The sequence below is a fragment of the Lissotriton vulgaris genome, chromosome 7 (genome assembly GCF_964263255.1).
Source record: "Lissotriton vulgaris chromosome 7, aLisVul1.2, whole genome shotgun sequence".
Classification (NCBI taxonomy): domain Eukaryota; kingdom Metazoa; phylum Chordata; class Amphibia; order Caudata; family Salamandridae; genus Lissotriton; species Lissotriton vulgaris.
The window spans coordinates 1,601,641,450-1,601,659,893 of NC_141695.1; positions in this window are offsets into that span (position 1 = coordinate 1,601,641,450).

An 18,444-nucleotide genomic window follows, 5' to 3' on the forward strand; every position below is an offset into this window, starting at 1 on the left:
GAGATCTTGGATGTGTTTGTCTCTCTGACTCACCCGGGGCTCCAGGTCCGCTACCGTGCTCTCCAGGGACTTAGTGCGGTCCACCAATTTTTTGTGATCGGCTCTGAGGTGGTTTAAGTCTATCGCCACACTGACAATCTTAGTCTCAGGAAGGTACGAGTCTGTTGGAGTGACTCTTCCAGGCGTTCCATGACAGCCAGCACACTGTCCAGTTTCGTGGTCAGCGTCCATTTGTGGGACCAGTTTGTCCGCCTTCCCCTTCATTGATGCAACTCCGGTGCCAGTGCGTGTCTTCATGCCCCCAGACATGGGCAAAACGGCGAGCGGGAGCACCCGTCGCGCCTGAGAGGGTCCGCTCTGGGGGGGGGGACGCTCCGTCACTCCGCTCAGTCAGTTAGGGCACTTGTATCCGATCACCTCGAAAGGTAACCAGGGTTAGTCCAGTATGTGCGTCGCCAGTTCTCGCTCTTTAACAAATCCCTGCAGTTAAAATGTGTGGTATGGTCCGCTGATCGGGCAGGGGCTGTTAGTAATGGCGATCTTGTAGTGCGCTGGGCCAGGGCCTCAGTGCTGCGCAGGTTTACGGTGGTGCAGCCCTCGGTGTGGCCCGTCTGTCTCTCTCCAGCATTGGGATCGCGTCAGGTCAATCCTCTAGTCCGTGCTCCCCGCCAGGCGCCCAGAGCAGCGCCGCTCCTCCGCCTCCACATGAGGCCTGTGCGGGGATGTGTGTTGTGTGGCTCCGTGCGTGTTGTGTCCGCTCTGGCCTTGACCTCCGGGTGTGTTGGCACTGCCTATTGGGTCCGAGCGCCGGTCGTCGGGCGTCTCGATCGGTTTATGTGTAGGCCGCACTATCAGGCCCAGCGTCCAGGACCAGACCTCCGCCGGGATGGTGGCACCCAGGAGTCCGTCGGGTGATGCCGGAGCGGTTCCAAGGCTGCGATCAGCTTCTGAGTTGGCCGAGGGGTGAAGGAGCATGAACTCTTGCTCCGTCCGTAGTTGTAGCCGGATCAGGATGGTAGGGACGGAGAATCGGCCCAGGAAAGGAGAGCTCGGATCGGAGCTCTACCCTTCTGCTTCCATCGCCATTGCGTGCCAAGCCACGCCCCAAGGCCTGCATGTGTTTCATATGGCTGGTGAGCTTTTTCTGTAGTCAGCCAGTGTGCTTTTGTCCATAGGACTGCATGTGTTTTTGTTGAGGCCATGCCTCTTTGCTTGCTGATATTGTTTGACCATGGCCATTTTGTGTAGCCAGTCAGTGTGCTTTTGCCACAGGCCAGCATGTGTCTTTTTTTGTGGCCAAGCCTCCTTGCTTGCTTTTGCTGTGTGACCATGTGGCCGGTGGCTGTTTGTGTAGGCAGTCAGTGTGCTTTTGCCATAAGCCTGCATGCGTTCTTTGCTGGAGCCATGCCTCCTTGCTTGCAGTTGTTGTCTAACCATATGGCCAGTGACCATTTTGTCTAGCCAACCAGTGTGCATTTGCCACAGGTCTGCATGTGTTCTTTGTTGTGGCCATGCCTCCTTGCTTGTTGTTGTTGGTTGACCATGTGGCTGGCAGCCATTTTCTGTAGTCTGCCACTGTCTGCCATTTTGTGCAGCCTGCCTTTTTTCCAGTTTTCAAAGCCATTTTCTAGATTTATAGGAGAGGGCTACGCCTTTTTGTTTTTGTTAATTTTTGTTTTACTTTTCCTTGATATCAGTTTATTAACATTGATAATCACTGTAGTAAATGTATATATGAGCAGTGTTTAATATTAAATGGATTTAAAAAATGTTTTTTTACATTTTTGCCCTGCATCACCTTGCCTCACAATAGGTTTCTCAGGGTTCCCTAGTACACCAGCAATTTATTTTTATAAATTTTAAATTCTTTTTTTTTTCATTACACATTTTCCTTTTTCACTTGGAGTGTGGACACCCTGCCCAGTGTCTGCCATATGCCACAGCCACACACCAATGTTCATTTGTTAAGGATTATTCCATTTTGCCCTTGACCCCCTATCTGCCATGGGTGCACACACACCAGCATTCATCTTTTTCCATTTCCCCCTGGACCTGCTTGCCTGCCATAGTTGCACTGCACACCAGTATTCATTCCCCCCTAGATGCACATGAAGCAAACAGTTACATCTGTATGTTCTTATGTTTATTGAAAAGTAAATGTTATGGTGGCGTGGTTTGATTTTGAAATGGATACACTAATATTGTTAATTAGTTAGGATAATAAGTAACCACACTAAATCACATTGTCTTTACTATGAATCATTCAGACTGCAAAAATGCCACATTTCACTAAATGTTTTTCTTGCTTGTTTGCTTCTGGTGAATAAGTGAATGAAAGAGCATTTATAGAGCGTGCAGCTACTCAGAAAGAGTGTCCCGGCGGTGAGAAGACTCTAACGAACCTCTGCTGCTCCTAGAAGCTGGAGAACGGGACTCAAATACGGAAAAGCCAGGTTTTAAGCATTTTCCTAAAAATGGCAACGTCATTTACTTTCCGCAGAGTCATTGGGAGAAGGTTCCAAGCATGGGCACCATGGAACCGAAAGGTGCGGCCGCCGGAACGGGCACGCCGTATCCTTGAGGCGATGGCAAGCACAGCGAGGGAGCCAGTGTAAAGCCCTAAGATGTGGGGAGATATGAGTCCTGGGCTTAAGCAAAAGGACCGCTCTGGCTGCTGCATTCTGGACCACCTGTAAGCGGTTAAGTAGATATTCAGGGAGGCCTAGGTACAGGGCGTTGACATAGTCCAGTCTGGAGATGATCAGTGCCTGGACTGCGGTTTTCTATGCTCAAGAGGCAAGATGGGGAGAAATTGATGCCAACAGTACTATCGGACAGAAGGCGTTTGCAAAGTGACATGGACACAAAACATGACGAGTCCTTCAGTGTATTCTGCTTGTGCAGCTTAGTGCCACTGCCAATTGATAGCTACAATTTGGCCCCAAAGAAAGATGCTGCAAACAAATTGGCCAATAAGGAGGGGAAGAAGAAGCAGCAGAAGAAGACACCACTGTCTTGCCACCCTCCTCCTTTTTCAGTAAACTTCATGTGCCTGCCACACTGTCCTCGGGCAGCAAGCTGGGAGAAGCACTCCCGCATCAACGATGGCAGCTCCCCAAGCTCCTGACCCTTAGTGAGGCAGCCACTGCAATCATGGTGACGGACAGTGTGACTGAGCTGGATTAATCTCAGCCGCAAACTAGTACCCAATCGTTACAGGAAACTGAGCAAAGTGGATAACAGGAGCAGCAGCCAGCAATAGTAGATCTTCCTGAATCAGGAGCAGAGCAGGAAGTTGAGCTTCTTGATGAGCAAGATGTACCTGTTGTTGAACCATTGTCTTCCAGATCTCCAGCAAGAAAAAAGAAGGGTACTCCACCATCTTCTTCAAGCTCCCCTTCTGATGATTTGGACATGGATTGGACCCCAGCTGAGTCCCAGACATGCCATGAGATACAACAGAAAAGGCAAGTTCCTGAAAGCCTTACAATTATGGAAGGGGATGAGGATGACGGGCCAGTCATTTTCATAGAAGCTGGAACAGAGGACACTGACTTTACTCCTCCAATTCAACCTGCTCTGGGGGGTGTGGCACTGGTACTACCACCACCACCAACCCCAGCTTCCATATTTGTAAGGACCCTGTTGAGACCTGCATCCACTACTACCTCAGCTGCAGTACACACTGCAGCGAGGCAATCAACGAACTACCCATCTTCCTCCAGTTCTTCTTCAGGTATTGACAATGGCACAAAAATTCTCCTCCCCAGTTTGGGACTACTTTACAATTAGCATGCAGGAGGATAACATTGTAATATGCCCTATTTGCCACACGAGTGTTGGTCGGGGAAAGCCTGGTTCACACTATGGTACTGGAGGCTAAACGGCCCATGTGAAAAAACATCAAGCAATCCTGTGCGAGGCGCACCGTAAAAAATTGCTGCAGGTGGTGGTAGTGATGAGAGAGTGGAAACAGCTCTGATCACGGTGGGAGGTGAAGGTGATGAGAAAGAAGAGGGTACTGCTTTATGCAAAGCAGCCCTGTCCCCAGCAGGGCACCAGAATCATTCACCTCAGCAACCTCGAAATGGCACAAGAGTCAGATGGAGACACCACTACATTAAGTGCCTGACCCAAAATGTGCTCCGGAAGTTGCCTGTGTTGGTGTCACCACAAAAGAAAAAAGTCCAAGCTACTATTATGGGTATGTTTAGGCAGGAGGGACCCTATGAATGCAACCACCTAACAGCACATTTGTACAATGGGAAGCTGGCTAAAATGTTAGCGCTGGACCTCCTATCTTTTTCCTTTGTGGAAGAAGTGGGATTTTTAGAATTTGTGGTAGCCATCTGTCCTATTGGACTTATTTTGCCAGAGTTGCTGGTCCCACCCTTTATTATGATATGCTGCATTTGGTTGAAGAAGCTTTGCAGGAGAGTGCTGTTAACACTATCCACCTGACAACAGACATGTGGACCAGTTGCTAAGCCACTGATTGCATGTGTATCACTGCACACTGGATCTCTTCTATGGAGGTAGGCAACAGTTATCTACAGGTCAGATCGGAAGAAGATCGCGACCGGATCAAGCCTTTTACAGAGTGACACGGGGTGCCTTAGTCACATGATAACCAACTGATATGGAGGAAATACTGCCCAAGTTGCGATCAAAGTTGAAAAGAACTAAACTGGAATAGCATGTCAATAAAAACGTGAACGAAAACAGGGGAAACAAAGTGAATATAGAGTAATTACTCATAAGGAAATTATGAAAATAAAGTGAATGCTCAGTGTTATTCAGAAAATTCAAGTGGACTAATGCTAGGACTAAAATATGGGCAACTATGGATTGTATAAAGCAAATGCCGAGGTCAAAAGAGAAAGGGGACAGAACCCATCACCTCAAATGAAAAAAGGAAGCATGCGTAGGCATGTTTATAAAGTAAAAAATCAGCTGTTTAAATGTATGTACAAATGAATCAAGACATATATGGACAACGTGTATGACATGAATGTGGTCATTCACAGAAAACAATTAAGCATGGGCGAATTTTGTGAATCTCGCGTTCGCGAATTTTGCGGATTTGCGAACTCGCAATCCGCAAAATCCGCGAATTCTCGCGAATTTGCGGATTTTTTTTTGTGTTCGCGCGGGTTTCTGCCAGTTCGCTAGGGTTTTGTACAATTTCGCAAACGCGAACTTACCTGTCGGGTCGCAAGTTTTGCGAACTTGTTGTTTCTACATGTCCAGCCTGTTTGGGACACTCTTCTTCATCACTGTCACTCTCTGTCACCACTGCCACTCTCTGACTACTCATGCCACCCTCTGGCCCACCCATGCCACCCCCTGTTTCATCCCAGCACCCTCTGGTTGTCCAGTGTACATTATTGTGGCAAAGCAAAGCACACCTTCCCTGCCTCAAATGACCTGAATTAATTTGGGGCTGATTAATGTGTCACAGAATATTTTTTTAGCTGGCACCTGCTTCCTTAGTGCTTCCTGATTAGTGATCTTTTGCACTTGCTAAGTGCTTTCATTGTTGCAAAATTAGTTACAACACCTGCCCTGCCCCAACTGACAATAATGAATTAGGGGCTGATTAATGTGTCACTGGAATTGAACTTCCAGCCTGGCTCCTGCTTGTCTGCCTTAGCTGTAATTCAGGACCTTTGTGTAACTATTCTGAGGGTCAGAGCAGGGTCACATAATAGTTGCAAGTAGGCAACTGAACTCTGGAGGGGCCCCTCAGGAAGCACTACAGGAAATGGCTACTAATGATGAGCTTGAACTTTTGAACCTGGTAAGTAGTTTCAGTTTTGCTAAGATCGTATTTCTGCAATTTAGAGCTTATTCGCGGGCGCGAAGTTGAACTGGGAAGCCGCGAACTCACGCGAACAGTGCGAGCAAGCCATAAAATCCGCTGCTCGCGGATTTGCGGATTTTGCGGGAAATTCGCGAATCTCGCGGATTGCGAATTTACCGAAAATCCGCAAAATCCGCGAGCATAACGGATTTTCCGCCCATGCTTAAAAACAATGCATATCTAAACGGTCATTCAGCCCAAATGGCACCGTGGAGTTCAAGTATTTAATCCAAAAAACTTCTCTTTGTAGAAGTCTTTTAGCCTGATCAGTGCCTGGATGCGTAACAACAGTTTCTATAATTTGAAATATCAGCTGAGATATCGTATGCCTAGATTCCTCCCAGTGTGTAGCTTGAGGTGATGAGGAATTATGGTTCCGTATTCTACTTTTGTGTTCTGTCATCCTGATTTTAGTTTTTCTCTCGGTTTTACCTACATATATCTTGCAACCTTGGCACTTAATGCAATAAATGACGTTTTTAGAGTTACAGTCACTGGTATGTTTAAGACAGATTTTTTTGCCAGTGAGTGGATGAGTCAGAATGTTACCTATGATGACATTATTGCAATGAATGCAATTGTTACACTTCATGTAACTTCACTTCCACAGATGGTTCCTTCTGTGTCAGATATGGTTTTAGGTGGGGCTGTTAGAAGTGATTGCAAATTGTTTCCACGTGTATATGCATAGAGTGTTTTTTCCTGAAAAAATCCCATTGAAGTCTGGTTCATGCTGTAACACCTCCCATCTCGAGTGAATGATTTTTCTAATGGCAGTAGATGCTGTAGAATATTTGGATACAAAAACTAGTCTCTTGTCTTGTGGTTTGGTTGTTGGTTGAAGCAAATCACAACGGTTCGTCTCCTTTGCTCATTTGAGACATTCATTCAGCACTTCTTCTGGATAACCCCTTGCTTTAAATCGTTCTACATATTCTTGTTCCTTTGTTTCCAAAGTCATCGGGTTCGAGCAAATACGACACACTCGCATCAGTTGTGAATATGGAAGGTTTTTAAGCAAACTTTTTGGGTGGAAACTGGAAGAAGCAAGAGTATATTCCGGTCAGTCGGTTTCTGGTAAACTGTAGTTTCAAATTTCAGAAGATCAGGTGATTTAGAAAACAGAACATCTAGTAATTGGATACTTTGCTGTTGGATATTGTATGTGAATTGTATCCTTGGGTTTACAGAATTCAATTCGTCAATCATCAGACTCAGTTGAGAGTTGGTACCTGTCCATAGAATGAAAATATCATCTATGTATCTACAGAACATTTTTATATTTTGCCACCTGTTGAAGTTGTTCATAATGTTTTCCAGTTCAAACAAAGCCATAAAGGTATTGGCATAAGCTGGGGCTCCAGAGAAGCCCATCGAAGTACCAGTGAGTTGGGCATAGAAAGATCCCTGCCAGTGCCACTCGAAATAACTGTGGTTCAGACAAAGGTTCAGTAGCTTAAGAATGAACAGTTTTTCCATCTTGATGTTTTCAGTGCGTAAAAAAGTGGCCATTCTACGGCTGCTAAACCAGCATGATGTGGAATCGATGTATATAGTGCAGTAACATCTATAGTACATATTATGATGTCAGAAATGGCAGTTCAATGAAAGGATTCCAATTTTTGCAGGAAATGTGTGGTGTCCTTAATATATGAACACCAGTGTTGCACAAATAATTGCATATAGTGGTCAAGAAACTTGCCCAATGGATCAAAAATTGAACCACAACCTGACACAATAGGACAAAATGGTAGGTTCACAATGTTTTTGTGCATTTTGGGGAGCATATAAAGTTTTGGTCTTCTCGGATTAGTAGTTGTAAGAAAAGATTTAGTTGGTTTAGTGATCCAGTCATTTTCAAGCGCCTCCTTAAGTAGTTCGGAAAGAATATTCTGTAGTTGGTTGGTGGGATCATTGGGAAGTTGCAAGTAAGTGTTGGTATCTTGTACGTGATCATTGACTTTAGCTGCATAAAATGTTGTGTCCATGACAACGATGGCACCATCTTTGTCTGCCGACTGTAATGTGATTTCTCGATTGTTACCCGAGATCTGATTGTCATTCTCTCTTGTTGGTTAAGGTTATTAAATTTCATGGATTGGTAATTGATGCGGGACAAATCCTTCTGAACCAGAATCTCAAAAGAATCCAAAATGTTGTGTGATACTGGTGGAATAAAGGTACTCCTTGGTTTAAACGGATTTGCTGCAACAATGGTAGTGGGGGTTTGTTCAGAAGGTGTTACGTTTGTAAAAAAGGTGTCGTAATCATAGTAGTCTCATGAATTTGTAGAAATCCACTTCCATTTGTAGGCAGTTAGTGCTTTTAGTTGGAACAAATGACATCCCATGGGCTAAGATCCTTTGTTGCTGTGTATGAAGTGTTTGAGATGGAATATTGATCACTAGACTACTGTTTTGCCACTTCGGAGAGATTTTCTGTCTTTTTCCTTTATCTCACCTACTGATGATATATATATGCCAAATTGTTACAACAGATGAAGTTGTCAGATTTTGTATTGCTTCTTGTTTGAAATCTTTGGAGAATTTTCTTTATGTTTATGCAAACTTCATGTAAAATTTTGTTGAAAATGTAATCATGGTGAAAATATATATTAATCTGTGATGAATCATTAATAATTACGGCTTGCTAGATTTGCAACCTGTGAACAGTGCACAGTACCTAGTAGGTTCCTGTGCTATCACTTTTGTACCACAATGAAGGCCATTAACTGCCCTTCGCTGGAAGACATACTCTTAAGGACCTATTGCTTTTAGGTAATATTTTCTCATTAAATAACCCTTTGCTAAAATATTATAAACATTATATGCATTCCAATTCTAATTCAGGACAAATAATACTTCAATTATAACAAGGTCAATTGTGATGTGAGTTTGCAGCAGCAGAAGAGCTTGTAAGAATCGCAGAATGTTCAAATAAGACCATTGAAAGAGGAAAGAAATTAATCCTGAACAACTAGTAGAACAAAAACATTACCACCTTAAAACCATGAAAGGCCAGAGTCCTGGAATATGTCCACGCCTTAGGGACTGAGGTTGTGCTGACGCAGTGTCCCCATCATATTTTTGCGCTTAGTGAAATGTTCACCTATCATATGCACAACCATTACTTATATATGTGCACATTATTTTGCCCTTAGATTTAGAGAATATTCTAATGATCAAACCTATTTTGAACGTTTAAACATTTTATTTGATTCATATATATTTTTTCATATATTTTCTCATCAATCTAACATCTTTCAACATAACATTCTGTGTTTAAGCATAAACACAAAACTTTCCATTTGTTAAACCAAAATCAAATGCATATATACATGGTGAATGCGTAAAATATTCTTGTGTGCATCACAATCCGCCCAATGCATTTCGGGACGAATGTCGAGTCCCTTCGTCAGGGGCAATGGTTAGCACACTAGTGAGTGTACTTCTAATAAACGAGAACGCGGGATACTCCGTTTTGTCGATTTGGTGTCCGTTTTGTCGATTTGGTGTCCGTGTGGATTATTGAAGGAGCTGCGTTTACGAGTGGATTATTTAAGAAGCTGCGTTTGCTGTTGAAAACGACAGGTGTGACAACTGTTGGATATATATTGAAAGGAGCAAGGGTTTACAGCACGCATCTATTCGGTACATCAGCAGTTTGTTTGGATTGTTGGATTACGAAGTTTATTAGAAGTACACTCACTAGTGTGCTAACCATTGCCCCTGACGAAGGGACTCGACATTCGTCCCGAAATGCATTGGGCGGATTGTGATGCACACAAGAATATTTTACGCATTCACCATGTATATATGCATTTGATTTTGGTTTAACAAATGGAAAGTTTTGTGTTTATGCTTAAACACAGAATGTTATGTTGAAAGATGTTAGATTGATGAGAAAATATATGAAAAAATATATATGAATCAAATAAAATGTTTAAACGTTCAAAATAGGTTTGATCATTAGAATACACTAAAGTTGTGCGCCACTGAGCCTGCGTTAACTTTCTGTTAACCAGCCATATTTTCATGTTACAGTCAGAGTGTTAGGGTACACTCTATCAGTCGCAGCACACAGATCACTATACTACATCTAAGCAAGATAAATATAGATATCAAATTGGAGTGCTCGGTGCACAATTGTTTATTTCTTAGATTTAGAGAAACATGTTATTTATATATCTTTGTTTAACTATAGATGGGTACATGCTTCTTAACATTGACATCAGTGGCCCTAGGTGCCCAAATCCATAATGTAGTCAACACTGCATTTCTGTTTGCTGTGCATAATACTCTTTTTTTGTTTCATACACCAGAGTCACCATGTTCTTGTTAAAAATATGTTATGTTAGCTTACTACCTGAAGGTCATTTTTGTGGCAAGTAATAGGCTTAATGGTGATTTTTCAGCATCTGCACAGGATGGGAGGCAGAGGAGGTGAATATTCCTGTGTGAGATATTGTGAAGGTTGCAATGATGGAAGAAGCTGGCATTAGATATTCCTTAGAAGGAGGCCAACACCAAGTATAGCTGGAACACTGATTTTTTATTGGGTCCTACTCAGTGGCAACCTGTAAAACGTATCAATTGGATGAAATGTCATATTTAACCATGTGACGCTTTTTAGTTAGTTAAAACACTTGCCCCTGCCCACCTTTGCAGGTCAGTGTCTCTTTCCCTTTTGCGAAACCCACTGCTCCTTATATTTTTGCTCATAGACTTGCTTTCTAGAGCAAGTACATTTCTCCTTTTCTTGATTGGAACCTGTATTTAGTTCTACTTTCAATGCTATATTTACTGATGCCAGTTGCTTAAAAGTTCCATCATGTCCACAACCATAGCCTAGCTTTAGGGACTTTCCCTTTATACAAGGGAATTTTACCTTACTGTGCATAGGCTGTCTTTAATATCATGCAAGTGCATTTGCTAAATTGAATCTAGATTATATTCATAAATACCATATTCAGGTGACTACTGATTTCTGCTTAATTCATGCTTCTTGGGATTGCAATTTTACTAATTTGTAGAATAAAATCTTCATGGTTTGCAAATGTACTCCTCTCTGCAATTCCTACGGGGCAAGCTCTACTTCACGGTCATTGATATATTGTTGAGTTTATGATTTTAGTCTCAGTTTGAGATAAAGGTTCATTTCAGTGGACAAAGCCGAGATTCGAGTTTGCTCCAAGATTGCATGGTACAAACACATCCTTATATCTAATCAGTGGCGAATATCTGCCTCTGGAGAAGGCTCCAGGCATCTGCCAATGTAAAAGGCACCAACACCGACCTTAACTTGTACATTACAGACAGGGCTGGACTGGGAACTAAAAGCATCAATGGCAAAACATGTCTGAACCAGTCCTGCTTCATTCTTCATGTCTCTCTTAACTCTGTAGTCTTCTCTCTTCTCTCTCTTTACTCATGTTCGCTTCTGAAGCCCCCACACCTCCTGCTGTATCTGCCTGACAAAGCTGAAGAAATGACGGATATGTCAGCATGGGGCCCTGTCCCCTAAACAAATGGTATCCAAAGGCTCGAGGCCCCCATGGAGATGCCCGGTGGAAACATCGGGCAGCCCAGGTCAGAGTACAGAGTAGCTAGTCGAGCGGGTGAGCTAATGTCCCCTTTCGGAGGCAGCACCAGGTGGCAATAAAAAGTGCAGCTGGGCACTGCAAGCATAGCCCTTTGTCTAGTCTTCACGGGCTAAAACAGGTTTTGGATTTTTGAGAATATAGGGGCATATTACCAACAACTAGCGATAATTATCGCTATGTTGGCTTAGCGGCAATATTATTATCGCCGAGCTCCGCCGATTTTTATCGCAGATAAACCTTGCTATTATCAAGGTTTATCTCAAAAGCGATAAAAATCGGCCGAAATGCATGAATATCGCTGAAAAGTCAGTGATATTCATGCATCACCGAGCTAATGCTCTTAGCCATGTTATCCACCTACCATTGGATAACATGGCTAAGAACTGCTCTGGGCAGGCGTTAGCTTTTGAAAATATTCGCGCTTAGTGCGAATATTTCCAAAAGTAGGTAATAGGAGATAGCGATGTTAGCGACTGGAACTTGGCACGCCCACTTTGCATGTCATTAGCGATAAATATCGCTGACATGCAAAGCGGGCCCCAAGATGATCGCTATCTCCTACTAGCTGTCGCTAACGGGTGTTAGCGACAGCTAGGTAATAGGGCGATAAAATTATCGCAGCTTTAGCGGGAAAAAATCCCGCTAAAGCGGCAATAAAGCCTTTGGTAATATGCCCCATAGTTCTCGCACTATTCGAGTAGGTGGGGCGCACAAGCCCCAAGCAATGCGCAACGAGGTGGTCTAATATTTATTTTGAAAGCTGCCTAGCTTAGATCCTTATTATGTAACTATCCATTGCGGACCTAGGTGCATGTTTACGAGCCCTTTGTTCTGCTGTTGCCTCACTTTTTGTGACAAAACAATGGCGCTAACCACCAAATCATATTTCTGAGGCCACTCAAAGCCACTTTGCATGGTTTTGAATGGCCTAACAGATATGGAGTAAGGCAAGGCCGCGCAAATCGCTGCCCTGTCTTACTCTGCGCTAGGGAAGCGATCCATGGGTGTTGCAGTGGGTGTTCCAATGCAACACCCATGGATTTTGACGCATCGCCAGATTTACAAGAACATGTAAACCTGGGGATGTGCAAAAACCCTACTCCTCCACAGGGGAGGCACAATTCAGCCCACATAGAAAGAGGAAACAACCTCCCAGGATTGTTTTTGTGCTGGAAGGTGCCCCTTGCAGCACAAAAGCAACTATTGGGCTTTTTTATGAAGCCTTGCATCACTCTTTGTGACGCACCATCTGTGTAAAAAATGTGCCTTGTTGCACCATATTTACGAAGTGACGCATCTAGGTAGATGCGTCAATTTGTAAACCCCTGCGACACATTATACCTGCGATAGGTATAATGTATGCAGGGGAACGTTCTGACGCAAGAAAGGGTCGTAGAAGTGATGCAGTGAAATATATAAGTTTCACTGCGCCACTTCTAGGACGCACAAGCGTCAATATCTTACGCCGGCCTCATGGTAGGCGTAAAACTGACGCAAGCACATTTCACATGGGCAATTTCACATGGGACTTGCCCATGTGTAATGACCCATTGCTGGAGTTTCTTCACTTTTGTGACACACTAAAGCAATGAGTACTTTTTGCACCTACAGATACGTCCGAAATACTGAAGTATCTGTAACTTCGTCACACTGTAAATATGACGCATCATTGGTGTCGCAAGGAGGGCACAATGAAAAGTGATGCATCGCTGTTCTTGCAGCGATGCATCACTTTTCATAAATGAGGCCCTATGCATTCAAAACAGGCACCTTTGCACCATTGTGCAAAGGTGCCTGCATTGCACTAGGTTGTAGAAATGACGCCAATGCAGGGGGAAAGGACAAAAATGTACTGTATGCCATAGATACAGCGCATTTCTGCCCTTTCACTGCCTTGTGCCAAATCCCCATAAATATGTCCCCTAGTTTACTGTTTTCCTTATGTTTGCTCCAATCTTGTAGCTTTCTCTCGGGGGAGAGTTGGTTTAGGTAGAAACGTTTCATGGATGGACAGTCAGAATTGAAAGATGCACAAGTAATTTAATCTTGCATACAGGGAAAATTGGCGAAGAACGGCATTGTTAAAGTTATTATCTTGATGCTTGTGTAAACCATCTAGTTTTTGTCAGCAGCCACTGTGGTGTAGAGGGGCCGCAAAGTACCCTTTGGGGGGCTCCCATTCAAACCAAGGCCAATGAATATTTGAAAGATATAGAGACTCCCGGGCCCTCGTTACAGGGTTCAACGGGTACCTCAGGGGCGGCTCTAGGCTCATGGCGGCCCTGGGCAGGGAGCGTAGGTAGGGGCCCCTGGAGAAACGCAGGCGCGTAGGTCAGTGAAGAGGGGGGTCAAGGTGTTTGGAAGTGAAACAGAGTTGGAGGCCGCCAAATCCCTGCTAGGGGCCGCCACGCAAATATGTATCCATCCTCAGAGGATTATTATATTAAGGATATATATTGGCGTGGCGGCCCCCAGGGGTTTGGCAGCCCTGTGCAGGTGCACAGCTTGCACATGCCTAAGGCCTGCGCTGGGTACCTCAGGTCTCAGGCCATGTCGCTGGCTGCACCGCCCCTGTGAGCTGTAGACACCCCAGCTCAGGAAAAATTGAGCAGCGGTTCCATCTCTGTTTCTGGGCTGTGGTGTCCGCCCCCTTTTTCCTCTGAGAAATTAAGAGTTAAATGGATACACTTTGGACAGTGCAATCGCATAAAAACATAAAAAGCTAAATGCACAGCTCTTATCCCGAAATGTAACTGCACATGTGAACATTGGCTGGGGTGTGAATCGTAAAACGTTGTTCCAGACGAAATGTTATACTCCTAGCCAAAACAATCACGCTCTTCTTCCGTCCTTTGGAAAGGTTTTACAAAAAAATAACGAAAGAATTTCGTTTTCATTTCTTGTCACGCATATCTGTTAGCACAATCGACGGAAAGGCCCGCATATTCAAAAGAGGTAACTTTAGAAGAAAAACAGAAATATACAATAACATCCCGAGGCGCTTCCATTTGAATCGAGGTAAGAAAAGTCCACGTGCGTAATAGTCCGAGAATCTCGTCAGACAGCGCGAGAGCGTATTTGTTATTAGAGTCCCCACAATAATTATACGTTTGGACCCTGTGTCTAAAGATCAGCTCACGAAATAACTGCAATTAAAGATATATTTACTTCACCCTGCATTTTAAAAAAGGATTTCACATCTGTTTCCCTTGGTGATGGCTCTCACATGTGGCTGTATTTATACAACATCCTCATTCCAGACTGCGAGCTTCCTGTTCAAGGAATGTGGTATCCAGTAGTCCCCACAAAAAGACAGCGTGGAAAATGGAAGCCCTTGGTACCAGAACAATGCACCGAGGACTAGGTACCTAGGTGGATTCTATCAACTAGGGAGAGGATGTGGCATATAGGCCAGCGCTGCTGACTTTGGAGCTGGGAATATTGGGGCATATTACCAAGGGCCTTATCGCCCCTTTAGCGGGACTTTTTCCTCGCTAAAACGGCGATAATTTTATCTCCCAATAACCAAGCTGTCGCTAACACCAGTTAGCGACAACTTGTAGGCGATAGCGAGCATTTTGGGGCCCGCTTTGCATGTCAGCGATAATTATCGCTAATGACATGCACAGTGGGTGTGCCAAAATGTTAGCGACTGAAAACAGTCCCTAACATCGCTTTCGCCTATTACCTACAAAGGTGAAGCAATGGAAATATTGATCTACCGACCTCCGGGACCACGCACTCAATTCAGCGAGGACATCGCCGACTTCGTCAGCCCGCACGCCCTCCCCTCCGCTGACTACATCCTCCTGGGGGACTTCAACTTCCACCTGGAGAACAACAACGACTGCAACACCAGCACCCTGCTCGACAACCTCGCCAACCTTGGACTCAAGCAGCTGGTGTCCACCCCCACCCACCTCGCCGGACACACACTCGACGCCATCTTCTCATCCAGCAAAGACATCGCCTTCAGCCACGCCACAGAACTCCACTGGACGGACCACAGATGCATCCACTTCACCTTCAGAAGAACGACGATCCACCACCACCAGCAACAGGTTGCCCGAAGAAGCTGGAACAAGATCACAGCCGACCAGCTCACCGCTTCCCTGAGCCAGCACCCTCCGGCCAGCTCAGCGAACCCCAGCCAGGCCGCCGACAACCTCTCGAAGTGGATCAGCAAATGCGCAGACGAACTCGCCCCTCTGAGGATCCCGCCCAGCAGACCCGGCAGTAAGAGAGCCCCATGGTTCACCGACGAACTCAAGAGCTCCAAGAAGAACTGCCGAGCCCTCGAGAAAGCCTGGAGAAAGGAACCCACACCGGACAACAGGACCACCCTCAAGCTCGCCACCCGGAAACACCACCAACTGATCCGCACCGCCAAGAAAATGGGTTTCAAGAACCGACTGGACAACAACGCACACAACTGCAAGGAACTCTTCAACATCGTGAAAGAGCTCTCCAACCCCAACGCCGGAAACAACGACATCACCCCATCGCAAGACCTCTGCAACTCCCTCGCCTCCTACTTCCACAACAAGATCGCGGACATACACAACAGCTTCAGCACTCAACCGACGCACGCCACGACCGCAGCAACACCGCCCACCACCACCCTCCGCGCCTGGACCCCGGTCAACACCGAAGACACCGTCCGCATGATGAACTCCGTCCACTCCGGATCTCCGACCAACCCCTGCCCTCACCACGTCTTCAACAAAGCCGACGCTGTCATCGCACCCCACCTGCGGGACATTATCAACACCTCATTCGACACCGCCACCTTCCCCGAGAGCTGGAAGCACGCCGAACTCAGCGCTCTACTCAAGAAACCTACAGCAGACCCCACCGAACTCAAGAATTACCGCCCCATCTCTCTACTCCCGTTTCCAGCCAAAGTCATCGAGAAGACCGTCAACAAACAGCTGGCCGCCTTCCTCGAGACAAATGGATCCCTCAACCCATCGCAATCTGGATTCCGTGCCAACCACAGCACCGAGACCACCCTCATCGCCGCCACCGACGACATCCGAGCCCTGATGGACAACGGAGAAACAGCGGCCCTCATCCTCCTAGACCTCTCCGCGGCTTTTGACACGGTCTGCCACCGCACCCTAGTGCAGCGCCTCAGCAACGTCGGAATCCAGGAGAAGGCACTGGAATGGATCGTCTCCTTCCTCGACGGAAGAACACAGAGAGTCCGCCTACCACCGTACAAGTCAGAGGCCACCGAAGTCATCTGCGGCGTCCCTCAAGAATCCTCGCTGAGCCCTACTCTCTTCAACGTCTACATGAGCCCCCTCGCGGCCATCGCACGCCAACACAACCTCAACATAATCTCCTACGCCGACGACACCCAGCTGATCCTCTCCCTGACCAACGACCCCGCCGCCGCCAGAGCCAACCTGCACAAAGGGATGAAAGAGGTAGCCGAGTGGATGACGACGAGCCGCCTGAAACTGAACTCAGACAAGACGGAGGTCCTCATCCTGGGCTCCTCGCCCTCCGCCTGGGACGACTCCTGGTGGCCCCCCGCCCTGGGCACCGCACCCAAACCGACGAACCACGCACGCAACCTAGGCTTCATCCTGGACTCCTCCCTCTCCATGACCAGGCAAGTCAACGCCGTCTCCTCGTCGTGCTTCAACATCCTGCGCATGCTTCGGAAGATCTTCTGGTGGATCCCCACGGAGACCAGGAAGACCGTCACCCAGGCCCTCGTCACCAGCCGACTGGACTACGGCAACGCACTCTACGCCGGAACCACCGCCAAGATCCAGAAGAGACTCCAGCGCATCCAGAACGCCTCAGCCAGACTCATCCTCGACATCCCACGGAACAGCCACATCTCCGGACACCTGAGAGACCTGCACTGGCTCCCCGTCAACAAAAGAATCACCTTCCGGCTCCTCACCCACGCACCCAAAGCCCTACACGATCAAGGCCCGAGCTACCTCAACAACTGAATCAACTTCTACGCTCCCAAACACCACCTCCGATCTGCCAGCCACGCCCTTGCCGCCGTCCCACGCATCCGTAGAGCCACTACAGGAGGAAGGTCCTTCTCCTACCTGGCCGCCAAGACCTGGAACTCCCTCCCGGCCGACCTGCGCCTGACCCAAGACCACCTCTCCTTCAGGAAGAAGCTCGAGACCTGGCTGTTCGAGCAGTAACGGCACCCCCCCCCCCCCAAGCGCCTTGAGACCCTACGGGTAGGTAGTGCGCTCTATAAATGTCTTTGATTGATTGATTGATTGATTGATTGATTGATCTCAGCGATAAAAATCGGTGAAGCACGGCGATAATGATTTTGCCGCTCTCCCTGCTTAGCGATAAATATCGCTGTTTGTAGGTAATATGCCCCCAGGTTCGTGTCTCGGCATCAACTCAACATCCTGTGATTCTGTGCAAATAATTTGAGCTACTCGTACAATACAAAAAATATTTTTGTGTCCTTGTGTAATGTATCTGGTGCTCATGTCAAGTGTCCAATATATTTGGGTAGAGCTAATGGTATATAAAACTGCAAAAATACACCAAGCATTCTACGTGGCATCCTATTCCAGAAGGGGGGTTTGGAGGGCAGCCAACCACTGGGAGGTCTGGTCCCGGGCCGATTGGGCGAGTGGTGCTGTCCTAGAACTGCCATTTTATAATGGGCTACATGTGTAGCCCAATATAGCTCAACTCTATATAGAGGGTTATATTGTGCTCCCTGCCAACATTTTAGGTTCAGGTGACCTGGTGGCAGGAAGATATTTGTGGCATTTTTCACGGTTTCTGTGCATTTTCAAGCCAGAATAGCAAACTTTTAGTTAGCAGTGGCTTACGGCTGGGGAGATAATGTCATCGTCTGATGAGTGTGTAGCTGAAGCAATGCAGCTTCTCAAGGAGGTTGGGCTCCTCAACACCGTGGTTGGGGGCGAATCAGCAGTTTTGGCGGCCCCCCTCAGCCTGGCAGGCCTCAGCTCAC